Source organism: Drosophila albomicans, chromosome X (assembly GCF_009650485.2).
Source record: "Drosophila albomicans strain 15112-1751.03 chromosome X, ASM965048v2, whole genome shotgun sequence".
In the NCBI taxonomy this organism is placed as follows: domain Eukaryota; kingdom Metazoa; phylum Arthropoda; class Insecta; order Diptera; family Drosophilidae; genus Drosophila; species Drosophila albomicans.
This window is the reverse complement of record NC_047627.2, coordinates 32539006-32556107: the sequence shown is the minus strand read 5'-3', so window position 1 is coordinate 32556107 and position 17102 is coordinate 32539006.

Sequence of the window (17102 nt, the reverse complement as noted above, 5' to 3'; positions counted from 1 at the left end):
AGCAAAATTAGTTTCGACTTGAAAATACTTGTATGAAAAAAGTGTGAAAATCAAACTGTGAAAATCAAATTTACTTTCACTTAATTATTTCGGGTTAGAATTGCCTTTCCGCACTACAGTCAGGAGAAGATTAAAACGCTATCATCCTCAAGACCTGCTGGCTCGGGTCTTGTCCTAATATTTACCAGCAATACTATATATAAATTTCTCGTATATCCTTAGGTTCAATTTATACAATCTTTATTTACTTTATATTTATTATGTGCTGCTGACATAATTAATTTTCTGTTTATTATTTCTGATTTGTTTAAATTGCCCAGTTAGGTAACAGCTATTATCCTATCTTTGCTATCATTTCGAGCAAGTGTGATTTGTGTTGGGAAATTCTCAGTTGCCACGTGCCTGTTATACCCTATTAACTCGTTTCGTTGGCCGGGTATGATAATATTCGTATTCGTATTCGCCAGATACATATTTCGAGGCTCGACCGGAACAAGTGGCAGCGACAACTATTAAGCAAAAAATATACACTCACAATGCAGTTGAATGGCAGCGGAGGGGAGCAGAGGGGAAGGGGGAGGAGCGAGCAGAGAGTAGGTGCCCCTAAAGAGGCGGATGATGAGGTGTTTTCGGTGGCACGTTGGCACGAAATGGACGCCGCATGTCAGTTCATTTTGCCACGGGCGTTGTGCGGTCATATATGCGTGTGTGTGTGTGTGTGTGCGTGTGTGTGTGTGTGCTCCTGCGGTTCTCCATGTGTGTGTCTCCCTTTAACTCTCTTTCGCTCTCTCTCTCGCAGTTTTTGTGTGCACGCTCTAACGTAATTAACAGCTCGACCCGACTCTTCAGACGACTTTACATACACTGCTAGAAATACTATAGTTAATGCCAAAAGTAACAACAAAGCAAAACAAATTCATGAAATGCGTATGAAAATATAAAACTTTTATTACTTTAGAATACACAAATCATCAAAGGAAACTTATCCAAAATTATTCATTTGTAAAATATATACTCAAAGATTGAAACTAAAAAGTATTCTTTCACAATATTCAAGCAAATCCCACAAAATTCTTAAAATTATTATATATATATACATAACAACAACATTTTGTATATTGTTTTTAGTATCTTTAACCAAAACAAGTATGAGAGTTACAGACGAGTATGATCGATTGTGAGATATTTGCTAGTCTTCGCTTTAATCAAAGCAAAACCGTGTGGTATTTTTTTCTAAAAATATGCCAAATTAATAGAAAGAAAACATTTAACAATATACCAACGGTTATATTTGGTATTTACTACCTTTCGCTTCAATGAAAGCAAAACAGTGCGGTATTATTTTTAAAACATGCCAAATAAATATATAGTAAACATATAAAAATATACCAACTACTGTATTTGGTATATTGATATACTATTACATTCAAAATATACCATAGAGTACATTCCTTTACCATGTTTATTAAAGTAAATATCATAAAACACAAATTCTATTCAAAATTAGTAGAAAACATATAATAATATACTGACTGATATATTTGGGATATCGATATACTATTACATTCAAAATATACCATAGATTACATTCCTCTACCATGTTTATTAAAGTAAATATCATAAAACACAAATTCTATTCAAAATTAGTAGAAAACATATAAAAATATACCAACTACTGTATTTGGTATATCGATATACTATTACATTCAAAATATACCATAGAGTACATTCCTTTACCAAAATAAATATCATAAAACACAAATTCTATTCAAAATTAGTAGAAAACATATAATAATATACTGACTGATATATTTGGTATATCCAAAATATACTATATATAAATATACTATACTATTTCGTGCATTTCCTTACAACCTTTATTAAAGTACATGTCGTAAAATATAAATTCAATTCAAAATTTGTATTGATAATTTTGAAAAAAGTTGAGAAATTCAAATATGTTGAATTAGAATTACATTTTTTTTTTTGTATTCTGCTTTATTTGTTGTTGTTGTTTTGTTTTTGTTGTTGTATTTTTTATCTGTGTAGCGGCAGCAGCTGAGGCGAAAGCCGCTCGCCCATAAAAACAAAGGGGCGCCTATCCCCAGGGGTGCGTTTATGAATGTGTGATTGGTGTGTGTGTGAGTGTGTGTGTGTGTGTGTGTGAGTGTGTGTGTGGTAAGGAACTCTGTTGCGTAATCAGTGCAAACAAGTAAGAAAGCTACAGTCGAGTGTACTCGACTGTGAGATACCCGCTACCCATTTTGAATAAAAGAAACATATTTTGCGGTATTTTCTCAAAATATACCAAATATACTGCAAAAATACTAAAAAATACCAAATGGTATATTTGGTTTATCGACATAGTACCGCATTCAAAATATACCATAGACGGCACAATATACCAGATTGTCAGCCAAAGCAACTAAGACCCCTAGTAAGTAGGCGTTTTTGCCCATACAAAAGTATTTTTTTAATAACTTCGACAATTTTTATCGGATCGCAACCAAATTTTCAGGAATCATAACTACTATAGTAAATATTGTATATACCAAAATTCGCAACTCTAGCTTTAAAATTACGCTTGTTATTCGATTTTTTTGATTTGCGGGGGCGGAAGTGGGCGTGGCAAAAATTTGAAACAAACTTGATCTGCGTGCAAACATAACAAATGCTGTCAAAAAAAAATTATAGCTCTACCTCTTATAGTCTCTGAGATCCAGTGTTTCATACGGACGGACGGACAGACGGACAGACGGACAGACACACAGACGGACAGACTGACAGACGGACAGACGGACAGACGGACATGGCTATATCGTCTCGGCTGTTAACGCTGATCAAGAATATATATACTTTATAGGGTCGGAGATGCCTCCTTCTACCTGTTACATACATTTCCTGCCGGCACAAAGTTATAATACCCTTCTACCCTATGGGTAGCGGGTATAAAAACGTTGCTACTCAGCCATCAAATGGCCGCTGGCGTCAAAAGTGCTACTCGTTGCCACCCGCTTGACGCTCACTTAATCCGTTTAATTATACTTTTCTTTTATACCCCCGAGGGCCTGCTACTCATCCCCCCTTCCCCCTCCCCCAAGAGGGGGTAACACACAAGTCTAAACATACTAAATATGTGCTCATAATGTTTAGCAAGTTCTTTACGACACACGGCAACATTTTCAGATACTCACAACACACTCGCTTTTATCAGCTATTATTGGGCTTTTATGTCGCCCGCCTGACAAAGTTCTTGACTCATTTTTACAACAAACTAGATTGAATTAGATTAGATATGTCTTACATTTTCCCTTTATTAGTTACAGTTGGGGGAATAGCGAATCACTTTGTGTAAAATATGATTCAAACATCAAATATTTGAGCTGAATCCTTAGCATTTGATTCACAATTTGGTATATTTTGCACTCTGTGGTATATTTTGAATATAGTACTATATAAAATACATATATCCTACTCTTAGTATATTAATTTGGTATATTATAAGCATATAGTTTAATAGAAAATGTGTATATTTTAATATTTATGGTTTTATGAAAATGTGTAGCTGATAGTATTATATATATATATACTATATATATATAGTCTTTGGTTTATTTTTAGTATATATGCAGCATATTAATTTAGTATATTATAGGAATATAGTTTAATCGCAATTGAGTATATTTTAGTATTTTATGAGTGTATTATTCGAATATGGTTTCATGAAAATGTGTATCATACTATAAACTATATATATTTTTAGACTTTGGTTTATTTTTAGTATTTATGCAGTATATTAATTTAGTATATTATATGAAAATAATTTAATCGAAAATGAGTATATTTTAACATTTAATGGGTATATTAGAATATGGTTTTATGAAAATGTGTAACTGGTAGTACTTTATAGAGTCACCTGTATATTTTCAGTATTTATGCGGTATATTTGGTATATATTTTTAAATGTGTTATCGCACAGTCGAGGTCACTCAATTGTAGCTTTCTAAATTGTTTGAACATAACATTTAGATTTCAAATTTAGACAATTGATCATATGATTTATGTTTTTGCTTTTAAATGCATTAAATGAAAATCATTGAATGAAAGACTGCCAAGGTAAAATTAAGAAGAAGAAGAAGAAGTAAAGCGAAAGCCTGTGGAAATGAATACAAATACTATAATTGTAGTTTAATGTAGCCAATAATGTCGCAATTATTGATTAAAATGGCGCCAACTTAAGGCTAAACATAAGCAATAAATAAAGACGTGTGTGTGTGTGTGTGTGTGGGGGGGGGGGATTTGCACCTTGAATGGGGAATATATATGTATATAGTGTGTATATAGTGTGCTACTATGGTAATTAATCGGGCATATTTATGGGGCCCATAGGCTAACATTTGTCTTGATTTGTGCTCAATTATCGACAGGCAGGCAGTCATTATTCAGGCAGCTGTTGAGTGGAGAGCGGAGAACGAAGAGGGGGGGAGGAGATGACACATAATGCACATAAAGCGCAAAAACATGGCCGAAATCAAAAGACAACTACAAGTTGGCAACAGAACTAGCAAAAACTGATTTGTCGAATTACAAATTTTCGAATTAGGAATTAGAGACGAATTACGGAATAGCAAAAACAACCAAAAAAAAAGGGGGAAAAGGCAAAAGGCTGTTCGCTGTGGCAATGCCATTGGCGATGTGCCGTACACTGATGATGTTGTTGATGATGATGAAGCAGAGGCAGAAGCAGAAGCAAGAGCAAGAGCCGTAGCCGTAGCCATAGCTGAAGCCGATGCCGATGCCGAGGCATATCTGACGTGGGGAAACATGGACAACAGATGTTGCTAATTGGTTTTTAATTTAAGGCCTCAAGAGCAATAAACGCTGGCTGCGGCGCCCGCTTGATTGCAGAACCAAAAACCGTTAGCGTCTCGCACGTCTCATTGTCCTTGTCATGGTCATTGTTGTTGTTGTTGTTGTGCGTATACGCAATATGCCGAAGCAAAACACAACGAAACCAAAACCAAACCAAACCAAAAGTAGCAGCCATCACCATGCTACAGCAACAACAACAACAACAACAACAAGTTTTTGCGCCTACGGCCAACTGAATTGCCAGTTGCCAGATAGCCAGACATCCGGAAGGATGTGCAGACCGAAAAGAGCCCATCGACTAGATATAAAATAGAGCGAGATAGAGCGAGAGTGAAATGGAGAGATATGCGGTTTGGGTTTGGGACGAACAACTTTTGCGGCTATTGAATTTTCTTTGAAACTTGAAGCAATTTGTAAAGCATTTAACTTGAGCCTCCTTTTTTTTTGTTGTGATCGTGCTTCCCGATGGACACGCTCTCATTCTAACCCTCTCTCTCTCTTTGCACTCCTTGCATTTCCCGCCTCTTGTCATCTCTTTCGCTTCACTTGGTCAGCCATTCGCATCTCGTCTCTTGCTGCAATTCTCAATTTCTCGAGTCCTAATTGTGTTAGACGATATGCTGCTTTGAGAATTGAAAGTCATAGTCAGCCATTTGATATTGTTTTTTTCATTCTGTCTGTTTTTCGTATTTTCTTCTTCAACTTCTCAACTGCAAGTTAGACATGCATAAACTTTGGTTGTCTATTTTATAGAATAACATATTTCGTTTTAGCTTCGAACTAAGTAAAACAGTTTTCAAAGTGCTTAAAAATTGTTTGGTGAGGTAAATTCTTTTACAATTCTATTCTTCTAAAATCTATTTTAGAACTACTTTTGTTGTAAATGATTTTAGTTTTTGAATATTTGATGAACAACATAAAAAATAAAATTTTGAATAGTTTTAAATTTATATAATATTATTCAAGATTCTCTTTAAAAACTACGTTTATTGTAAATGGTTTTTGTTTTTGAATACTTTATGAATAACAAAAATTACTTATATTTTGAATAGGAGCACTTAACATTGCGTATACGTAATATTGAATTTCTCGTGTCGATTTGTTCAAGATATGCAAAGGATTTAAGTTTTTAAATATTTAGTGAATAAAAAAAAATAATATTTTTATTATTTAAATGCTTGCTTTGCAGTTCCTTAGCTTTACTTCGTTATGAGTAGAATACTTAACATTGCGTATACGTAATATTGTTTCGGTCAGTCACGATTTGTTAAAAATGATTCTATTATTTAATTTATTTCTTAATACGAGAACTAATATAATATAATAATTGTTTGAATGCTGGCTTTTGTTCACAGTTTAACTTTGCTAGAAGTATTAAACTTTGCGTATACGTAATATTGAGTTTTAAATTGAGTTGCATTTGTTTTATTAGGAGTAGCATCAATTATTAGTGAGCTACTTATCTATATATGTTGTCATTAGAAGTACACAACGTTGCGTATACGTAATGTTGAATTGCGATTTGTCTATAGAAAATGTTGTAGGTCTGCGAAGTTTGGGTCAGTTTTGACTTGTCCAAGAAATATTAACGATTTATGACTTTGTTGGAAGTACTCAACACTACGTATACGCAATATTCAATAAAAATTTAAATACAGTTTGTGTACATAATATTATGAGCAACAACAATTAATAGTAAGGAACTAATCCATAATTATACCCGCTACCTATGGGTAACCCTATGGGGTAGAAGGGTATTATAACTTTGTGCCGGCAGGAAATGTATGTAACAGGTAGAAGGAGGCATCTCCGACCCTATAAAGTATATATATTCTTGATCAGCGTTAACAGCCGAGACGATCTAGCCATGTCCGTCTGTCCGTCCGTCCGTATGAAACACTGGATCTCATAGACTATAAGAGATAGAGCTATAATTTTTTTCGACAGCATTTGTTATGTTTGCACGCAGATCAAGTTTGTTTCAAATTTTTGCCACGCCCACCTCCGCCCCCGCAAATGAAAAAAATCGAATAACAAGCGTAATTTTAAAGCTAGAATTGCGAATTTTGGTATATACAATAATTTCTATAGTAGTTATGATTCGTGAAAAGTTGGTTGCGATCAGATAAAAATTGTCGAAGTTATTAAAAGAAATACTTTTGTATGGGCAAAACCGCCTACTTACTAGGGGTCCACAAATTGCCAGAAAGGTAGTCAAAATGTGTAGAAAACAATTGCCAATATTTTGAATAAAATGTTTTTTTACTTTCCCCGGTACACCTAATACACTCATACATAGTAGATTCTGACATACACTGATACATACACACGTGTCGTACTTTTTGTAATAAATTGTCACTGACAAAATAGTCAGTCTTATTCAGTTCTCGAAACAGCACAGTCCTTTTATGAACACATATGGACAAATACAAAGTGAGATGTTAAGACGAAAGACTATTTTTTAGTGTAGAGACAGACACAACAACCATGCCCGCAGTGGGATTCGAACCCAGAACTGGATAGATATTTTGATAGAGAGAGCAGACGAGCCTCTCTACCGATTACACTATCCAGTCGGCGAATGTCTGTCGAATTTAATAGCATTTTGAAATTGAGGTAGGTTGAAAAGGAGTTATATAGTAGGCTTGTGTCCTGACTAGTCGAGATTCGAATCTAAAGAGCCTAGAGCCACTAACCATACAATACATAGATGCTCCAGCCAGAACAATTTTTTGTATCATCAAAAACAGTATTATTGCAACCCCAGTCGGGCCGTGCGCTGCGATTCGAACACCGATTATGATTCCTGAAAATTTGGTTGCGATCAGATAATAATTGTCGAAGTTATTAAAGAAATACTTTTGTATGGGCAAAAGCGCCTACTTACTAGGGGTCTTAGTTGCTTTGGCCGACAATCTGGAATATTTTGCCGTCTATGGTATATTTTGAATGCGGCACTACACCGATATTCCACATATACCATTTGGTATATTTTTAGTATTTTTGCAGTATATTCGGTATATTTTGAGAATAATACCGCAAAATATATTGCTTTTATTCAAAATGGGTAGCGGGTATCTCACAGTCGAGTACACTCGACTGTAGCTTTCTTACTTGTCTATATTGATTTCTTTTTAAATTTTGTCTGTTGTCATTGGAAGTACTCAACATTGCGTATACGTAATATTGAAGTGTACTTTATGCTTTGAAATTTTTGCGGGTCATTTGAGTTGTTGGGGGGTCAGTTTGGACTGTAATGAAGAGCATAATAAATCAAGAGCTTGGCCTGAGAAGATGCTATAAATCAATGCTGATTTAAGAGTTGAGCAATTTTTGTTGTGGCAAGCGAAAGAAAGAGTTGGGCGTTTAGTCAGTTAGCCGGGTAATTGTGCCAATGACAACTCACTTGCGGTAGCAACAAAAACAAAAACAAAGCAGACCAGATGGACGAAGAAGAGGGGGCAAAAAAGGTGTTTTGTTCTCTTTGAGCAAAAACATAATCAATTAATTTACAGAGTGCGTAAAATGTTGCCGACTTTGTCGTGCACTTTATAAACTTTTCTTTTCCTTTCCTTTCCTTTGCTTTCGTTGTGTTTTGTTTGTGTGTGTGTCTCGGGCAACGTCAAAGCCAAAAGCGGCCCAAATAATTACTTAACGGGTTTTAATGCTACGCTCGCATTATGCAAACTGTTAACCGACAAAACACGACTGTAGACAACGCCAAGAAAAATGTTGCGGCCAAAGGCAGCTCAGCTCGTCAGCTCTCGCCTTTCTCGACTTTTTCGGCCACACGCCACAAATCAGAACAGACGACCAAGTGCCCGAGTTACCCCCGCTACCCCGCATTGCCCCAACTTCCCCCATCTCGCATCTCGCATCCCGTATTCTTTCTGTGTTCATATTTTGCATCCCGTGTGTCCCGAAGCGAACCTTAAAAACGTAGCGCAGCATCCCGAAATGAAGCGAAGTGAAATGCCAGCTCTTTGGGTTCTTTTTCATATTTGCATTACTTGAACTTGAATTTAGTGATAAGTGCAAATTTATGAAAGAATATATTGAAGTTAGTATATTGAAATAGAATTTAAATTAGAGAGAAAGAAACAGAGCAAGAAAATACTAAATTCAATTAATATAAGAAGCATACAAAAATTTAAGTATATTGACATAAAAAAATTAAAGTCATTCATAATCTTTATTTTGGATTTTTCGTTTGTTTTGTTTTTAAAGAAAAAGATGAATTTACTGAAAAGTAATCAAGTTTAGTTATCAATGAAAATTTTTGAAATAAAAGATATTATGATATCGATCTTTGATATCTTATCTCATTTCCTTATTTTGTTACTTACTTTATTTTACTTAATTTATTTGTTAATTCTCTAAAAGCTTTATAAAAATGAAAAAAGTAAACTTATACGTTGTTGTAAGTTGTAAAGTAAACTTGTTTTATACATTCTTTATTTGACGTTTTTGTGTTAAACAAAATAAATGTTTGACATGAAAACCAAAATATAATTTTCGATTTTTGTATTTCTTCATTTGCTGTTTTATTTATATTTTAATAAGTTTTGGAAATTTCTTTTGAGTAGAAAGTAAGTAGTAGTAAATAATTTTTTTTTTTCACATATTTTAATGTGTTCTTATTTTTTTTTTTAAATGCCCTTTTGTTGTCCTCAAATATGTGAAAGTCTTTAGTAAACTCAACAAATTATTTACCACATAGAAAACACTTGAAACATGCAACTGAGTGAAATTGAATCGAAAGTTTGGGTAAATAATGAAAATTTAGAAAAGCATCGAATGAGTTCATCGAAAGCGTATTTGTTCGTCTTGGCAGCATAAGTTACAAATTTTATCTCACAGAACATGGCTTAAAGGGACTGAAGCTGGAGTTGGAAGCGGGTTTTTGGCGCGTGTTTTAGCGGGGGCTAAGGGGGGGGGGGGGGGGATAAGGGACGCTGTAGATAAGGGACTGAGCTGAGCTGCCGACTGCTTGACATTTAATTTCTGTTAATAATTATGTGAAAAGGCTGCGACCGACGTCGGATTTGTCTTCTGCGGGTTGTTGTTGTCGTCCTTCGCCTTGTTCCGTTTGTTCGTTGTTCTTTGGCGTTGTAAACTTGCATTTTTTGTTGTTCGCTGCTCGCCCAAAATAAATTCACACATTTTAATGTTTGGCCCAATTAACAATTCTCTATATTTTTCATTTTTTTTTTTGCGCCACTCGCTTTTCGCTCTCGCATTTTTATTCCGTTCTTTTTTTTACCCCCGTTAATGTTGTTGTTTATGATTGTCCGTCGTCTAATTGGTTTCCTTCCTTCTCCTTCTCCTCCTGGACAGTTGAAACCTATTTATATAATTAACTGAATATGATATTACATTTTCGTTTAACTGCACAACCAAATGTGCATAAGCTTGAGAGCAAAGAAATTTATTAAGAAATTATTAAGTATGCAAATGGCTTCAACATTTTGTCTATGCTAATTTAGTGGCATTTAAATACTTAAACGGTAATTCAAAAGTTGAAGCTATCTCATGAGCGAGTTTTCAAACTTTACATCTTTTTAATTAACTTACTATTAATTCATAATTTGTTAAAATATGAACTAAGAATAGAGACTATGAAGAGATTTTTAAATAGTTTAAATACTCGATTTTAGCCATAATTTATCATTAATTATAAAAGTAAAATATATGTTAATAATATATGTTTTGTTTTGTAATGAATAAGCATTGCAATTATGAAGAGCCTCTTAGGCAAGTAAAATTACGCATATAATCATCACTTTTGTTAAGCATATTTGATCGCAACAAAATTTGCGTATTATACACTTAACAAAAGTCAGGATTATATACATAATTTCACTACTGCGAATGGGAATGAGAAATGTTGTGGACAGATGATGAGATGATTCCAAAGTAAACTCCAAAGTAGATAGGACTTAGCACTCATTTCAAATTGATAACGAAATGGATCGGAAGTAAGACTATGAAGAGTCCTTTAAATATATCTGAAAGAATGCGTTTTCATCAAGAACTTTTGTGTATGAATGTTTTGACTGCAAGTAAGCATATATGAAATTGTCATGAAATACATAATTTAGGGAACATTTCAAAATGAGAATGAAATGGATCGGAAGAAAGGAAATTAAGAGTTCTTTAAATATATCTTAAGTAATATGTTTCCATCAAGAATATACTCAAACAAGTAAGAAAGCTACCCGCTACCCATTTTGAATAAAATCAATATATTTTGCGGTATTTTTCTCAAAATATACCAAATATACTGCAAAACTACTAAAAATATACCAAATGGTATGTTTGGTATATCGATATAGTACACCATTTAAAATATACCATAGACGGCACAATGTGCTAGATTGCCGGCCAAAGCAACTCAGACCCCTAGTAAGTAGGCGTTTTTGCCCATACAAAAGTATTTCTTTAATAACTTCGACAATTTTTATCTGATCGCAACCAAATTTTCATAACTACTATAGTTATAGTTATACCAAAATTCGTAACTCTAGCTTTAAAATTACGATTGTTATTCGATTTTTTTGATTTGCGGGGGCGGAAGAGGGCGTGGCAAAAATTTGAAACAAACTTGATCTGCGTGCAAACATAACAAATACTGTCAAAAAAAAATTATAGCTCTATCTCTTATAGTCTCTGAGATCGAGTGTTTCATACGGACAGACGGACAGACGGACAAACGGACATGGCTAGATCGTCTCGGCTGTTGACGCTGATGAAGCATAAAATACATAATTTAGGGAACATTTTGAAATGGATCGGAAGAATGGAAATAAAGAGTCCTTTAAAGGACTCTTAAGTAATAAGTTTCCATCAAGAAAACAATCAAAAAAGTAGAGTTTTGTATATGAATGTTTTGACTGCAAGTAAATATGAAATACCAAATTTAGGGAACATTTCAAAATGAGAATGAAATGGTTTGGAAGAAAGGAAGAGTCCTTTAAATATATCAATATTAAGGAATATGTTTCCATCTTCTTGATAACTATAAAAAAAGAGTTTTGTATATGAATGTTTTGACTGCAAGTGAAATTGGATAGATTGGAGAACGAAGTCTTTAAACGAACTTGGCTGGTAAATTGGTAAGCAGGCTTAAAGTGCGGCCGCAGCAAGTTGCTGGCCATAATCAGGGGCGTTGTTTGGCCAAAAACATGTGCACACACACACACACACACACACACACACAGATAGAGAGACAATTGCTGGTTGGCCAATAACATGTCTGCCTACAGACACAGAGACAGAGATACAGAAAGAGAGGGAGAGGGAGAGGGAGAGAGAGAGACAGAGAGCGAGACTGGATCAGTTGCCCCCAGATGGAGGGCCAGAAGCAGCTTCTGCTGCTGCTTCAGGTTTGTAGTTGATAGTCATGACCATAGACATGGACAGCAGCAGCAACAGCAACAGCAACAGCAACAGCAACCAAAAGCAGGCATTGAGCTGAGCCCTTTTGGCCATGGCCAGAGTACGTGTTGCACTTCTCTTGGCCAAGCGCACGAATTGTGGCATTGCTTTGTTTATGATTTCACGTAGCCCCCGAAGCAAATGCTTCTCCCTCTTCTCTCTTCCCTCCTCTCTGTCTGTCTCTTTTACGCTATCGCATGTGTGCTAGCTTAATCTCGATACATTGAATTTCCATTATATTTTAATGGAAATCACGCATCTGTTTATGGCTCTATATCTATGGATGGACGGACGTTCCTCGCCTCCTTTGCCTCCTTCACTGCGTTCACTTCGTTCGCTTCGTTTCGCCTCGAAGCTGACATACATTTTTGTCTGGTTATTACACGATTTGGCCACCACCTTCTCCTTCCCTCTGGGGTTCCCTAATGTCCACACGTTTGTCTTCTTGCCCCTTTTTCTGGGTGGAAGGGAGTACACTGAGAAAAAAATCAGTTTCGAAAATATATATTAGAACATTCGTCTTTAAAATTGTGTGTTTTAAAATGAGACTACTAAAATATTGAAATATAATAAACAATCAATAAAATGTATTGTACTATTATTCTATTATTATAAAGTAATATATTTTTTATTTCTGATTAAAATTTGTGTTCTTAAAACTAAAAGAGAGAGAGAGAGAGAGATGTTAAGAAAGAAAGCTAAAGTAAGAATCCCGTTAACCGTTTTTTTTTGAGTAAATGCAAATTAGTGCGGTATTATTCTTAAAATATACTAAATATTATACAACAAAAATACCGAAATACTAAAAACAATAAAAACAATTTGGTATTATTCCTAACTTTAAGAACTTTTACGGTATATCGTTCGGTACATTTAAAGAATGGTTTGTCGTATCAGTATTTTAGTATATTTGTGGTATATTAATTTACCACGAATATACTAAAATACTGAAACGGTAAACAGTTCTTTAAATATAATAAATGGTATACAGTAAATGTACTAAAATATACCAAATGTTATATTTGGTATATCCATAAAGTATTACATTTGAAATATAGAGGTCAAAATATACCAGATTATGGTATATCGTTTGGTACATTTAAAATTTTTTTTTGACGTTTCAGTATTTTAGTATATTTTTGCGGTAAATTGTATCAAACGTATTTTCTATATTGCATTTTAGTATATTTGCGATCAAATAATATACTGAAAATATACTAAAATATAAAATACTGAATCTACAAACAATTATTTAAATATACTACATGATATGCAGTAAAGATACTAAAATATACTAAATTGCATTTTAGTATATTTGCGATCAAATAATATACTGAAAATATACTAAAATATAAAATACTGAATATACAAACAATTATTTAAATATACTACATGATATGCAGTAAAGATACTAAAATATACTATATTGCATTTTAGTATATTTGCGATCGAATAATATACTGAAAATATACTAAAATATAAAATACTGAACCTACAAACAATTATTTAAATATACTACATGATATGGAGTAAAGATACTAAAATATACTAAATGTCATATTTGGTATATCAATGAAGTACATACTACATTTGAAATATACCATATAGGTCCAAATATACCAGATTATCAGCTAAAGCAACTAAGACTTAGGCATATTTTTATATATATAAAAGTATTTCCTAAATAACTTTTATACTTTTTGGCGTCAGAGATGCCTCCTTCTGCCTGTTTCATACATTTCATGGAGGCACAAAGTCATAATACCCTTCTACTCTATATAATGTTATATCTTAATTGTATAAATAGATTTGCGGCCTTAAAACTATATTCCATATCAAATATTCTTTATTAGTACTAAGACCAACAAGTTGATTTTAGAATTGGTTTTTCTCCAGTGTAGGAGGCAGAAGGTGGAGACCATCTATATATCAGTGGACTACTTATGCCACAAAATGATGCTATCAGTGTTGCGGCTACGTGAATGTTCTCGTCCGGCTTTGATTTCTATGCCACCCTTTCTCTCTCTCTCTCTCTCTCTCTCTATCTCTTTCTTTCCTTTTCTGACTCTGACTCTGGCTCTGTGTGTTGCGGTCTCTTCTGGTCACTTTAATGGCTTTGATCTCTAATGGATTTCGTGCTTTATTGTTGCAAATGCAGCCCCCGCAATATTGTTTGTTGTCTCATCCTGCTTCTGCTCATCGTCAAACAACAACTAGACAACAACAGTCCATCGATTGCAAAGGCTTTGGGCCATTGTCAACACTCGTTCAACGTTCACTCACTCAATCCCAATTAGCCCACTGTGTCTTAGACAAACTAGTGGTTTTACATTGTTTCGCTTTAAACTCCTGTCTGTGCATCGCTCTCTCTCTCTCTCTCTCTCTCTCTCTCTCTCTCTTTTTCTTAGCTCTTCATCTCCAGCTCCAGCTTCAGCTCCAGGTCCAGCTCCAGCTGTTCGGTTGCCTTGTTGCCACAAGCAACTCGTTTGTGGAATCGCTAGACCGAACTAACGACAACCTCCTTCCAATTGCAATTCAAATTCCGATTTCTATGCCACTTTCTTTGACTCGAAACTTTACTCGCCAAAGACAAAGGCGACTTTTGTCAAGATCTCAAGCGTATCATGACTTGCAAAATACCCTGTAATAAAGCAGTTGTTGCATTTTGCTCAGAAGTGTTGTGACTTTGCTTTTATTAGAACACTTTAGTTGATATATGCGATAATATACATATATCATGTAATAACAATATAATAAAAATCTTAATATAAAGTATATTATACAAATTTATATATTTCTATAATTAGAATTATTAGAACACTTCAGTTGATATATGCAATAGTATATAGTATAGTATATCTTAATATAAAGTATACTATACAAATTTATATATTTCTATAATTATTATTAATCCTTATAGTTCTCTTGTAATAGGTAATCGATAAAATATTTTTGGAATTTTCAAATTTCTACGCGTTCTCCAGGTATGGACAATTAGAGTTTTGCGCGTATAATGGCAAGTTGTATATCAAAAGTTTCGCAATAAAAATATCTACATACTGACCTACATTCATATAGTCCTTATAGTTCTCTTGTAATAGGTAATCGATTATTATTCTTAGCTATTATTATTCTTAACTCTATTATTCTTGAAATCTTCCGAAAACACTTTTAAATGATTTGCTTAAGATTTATATTTTATATTTATTATTTGTCATCATTTATTCTTCTAAACTTTTTTCTTATTGAAATCGTAGATCCTTTTTGAAAGATTTTATTTCGGACTGAATCGCACTTTCGGTATAAAGTATTTAGTGTTTCTTGTTAGAGACATTTTTCAAATTGTATTTTTTTTTTTTAATATTTTTTTATTATTATTTTTCGTTCTAATAATTATCTTTTGCATAGTCATATTAGTTTATTTGGTTAGGGACATTTCTAAAATAGTATTATATATTAATTATTATATATTAATTTGTGTTATTTTTTGAATTATTATTTAATATATCTATTTTTTCAATGTCGTTTACATATATTCTTAAGGGATTCTCCAAAAATATCTTTATACTTTTAATATTTATTATTATTATTATTTTTATCTTTATTATTATTTAATATTGTTTTATATTTTAGGGATTTTATTTATTATTCATATCTTTAGCATTCTCATTTTAATTTAATAAATATTCTTTATACTTTTAATATTTATTATTATTATTTTTATCTTTATTGTTATTTAATATTGGTTTATATTTAAGGGATTTTATTTATTATTTATCTCTTCAACATTCTCATTTTAATTTAATAAATATTTGAATGTAAAAGTATGTAAATTGTTTTATATTGTATTGTATTGTGTCTGTCTTTGTTATTAATTTAATGTGGATGGAATTTTATCATTCTTCGATTTCTTAAATATTAATTGCTCTGAAAATTAAATTTAGCTTCATCAGAAGTGTGTTTTAATGAGTATAAGAACTTCGCTCTTAAAGAAAACTCTCTTGCTTTGTTATTATAGTAAATGTATTTAAATATAGTCTTGTCTTATTTATGGGTTGGAAATTGTAAATCGATTGGATAACTTAATAACAAATTGACTTTTGTCTGTGCTTCGCACTTTTCAAGCATTTTTGCCAGCAAATTTACCGATAAAACAAAAAAACAACAACGACAAAGTAAAAGTTGACTTTGCCAAAAACTTTTGCAGGTGTGAGAGAGAATTATCTATAAGGGAAGGGGAGACGGTGGAGGGGTAGGTGCAGGTGTGTGTGTGGATTGTTGCATGAAATGTATATGCCCCATGAAAGTGAATTGAAAGTTGCAGCCAGCGTTCTACGAGTATTGAGGTTTTTGAGCTAGACACAAACTTGTGTAACCGACTTTTGGTCTCGACGTTAAAAAAGCACAGAGTGCGGTTGGCGGGGTGGGGAAGAATCGAACGGGGAGAGGGGGAAGGGATTTATTCTTACACCAACGGAAAAAAAAAACACAAGAAGCGTTAAGAAAGAGAGTAAAAACCGCAATGCTGTGCGTTTTTCCTGTGGTATTCAAATGAGTTTTTAAACATTTGAATTGCTTTTGACGCCTGATGTTGAATGCGAAATGATTTCTAGTGATTTGTGGGCGGCCAAGCCAAATAGGGCTGACTCTCTGAGAGAGAGAGAGAGGGAGGGAGAGGGAGAATAGGTGGCAGAGCTGAAACGAACCGAGTGGCGCCTCTTTCATTTACTTGCGGCTCGAATGCTGATTTTGTTTCTGATTCAATTTCAATTGTTGAGCTCAGTTTTAGATGT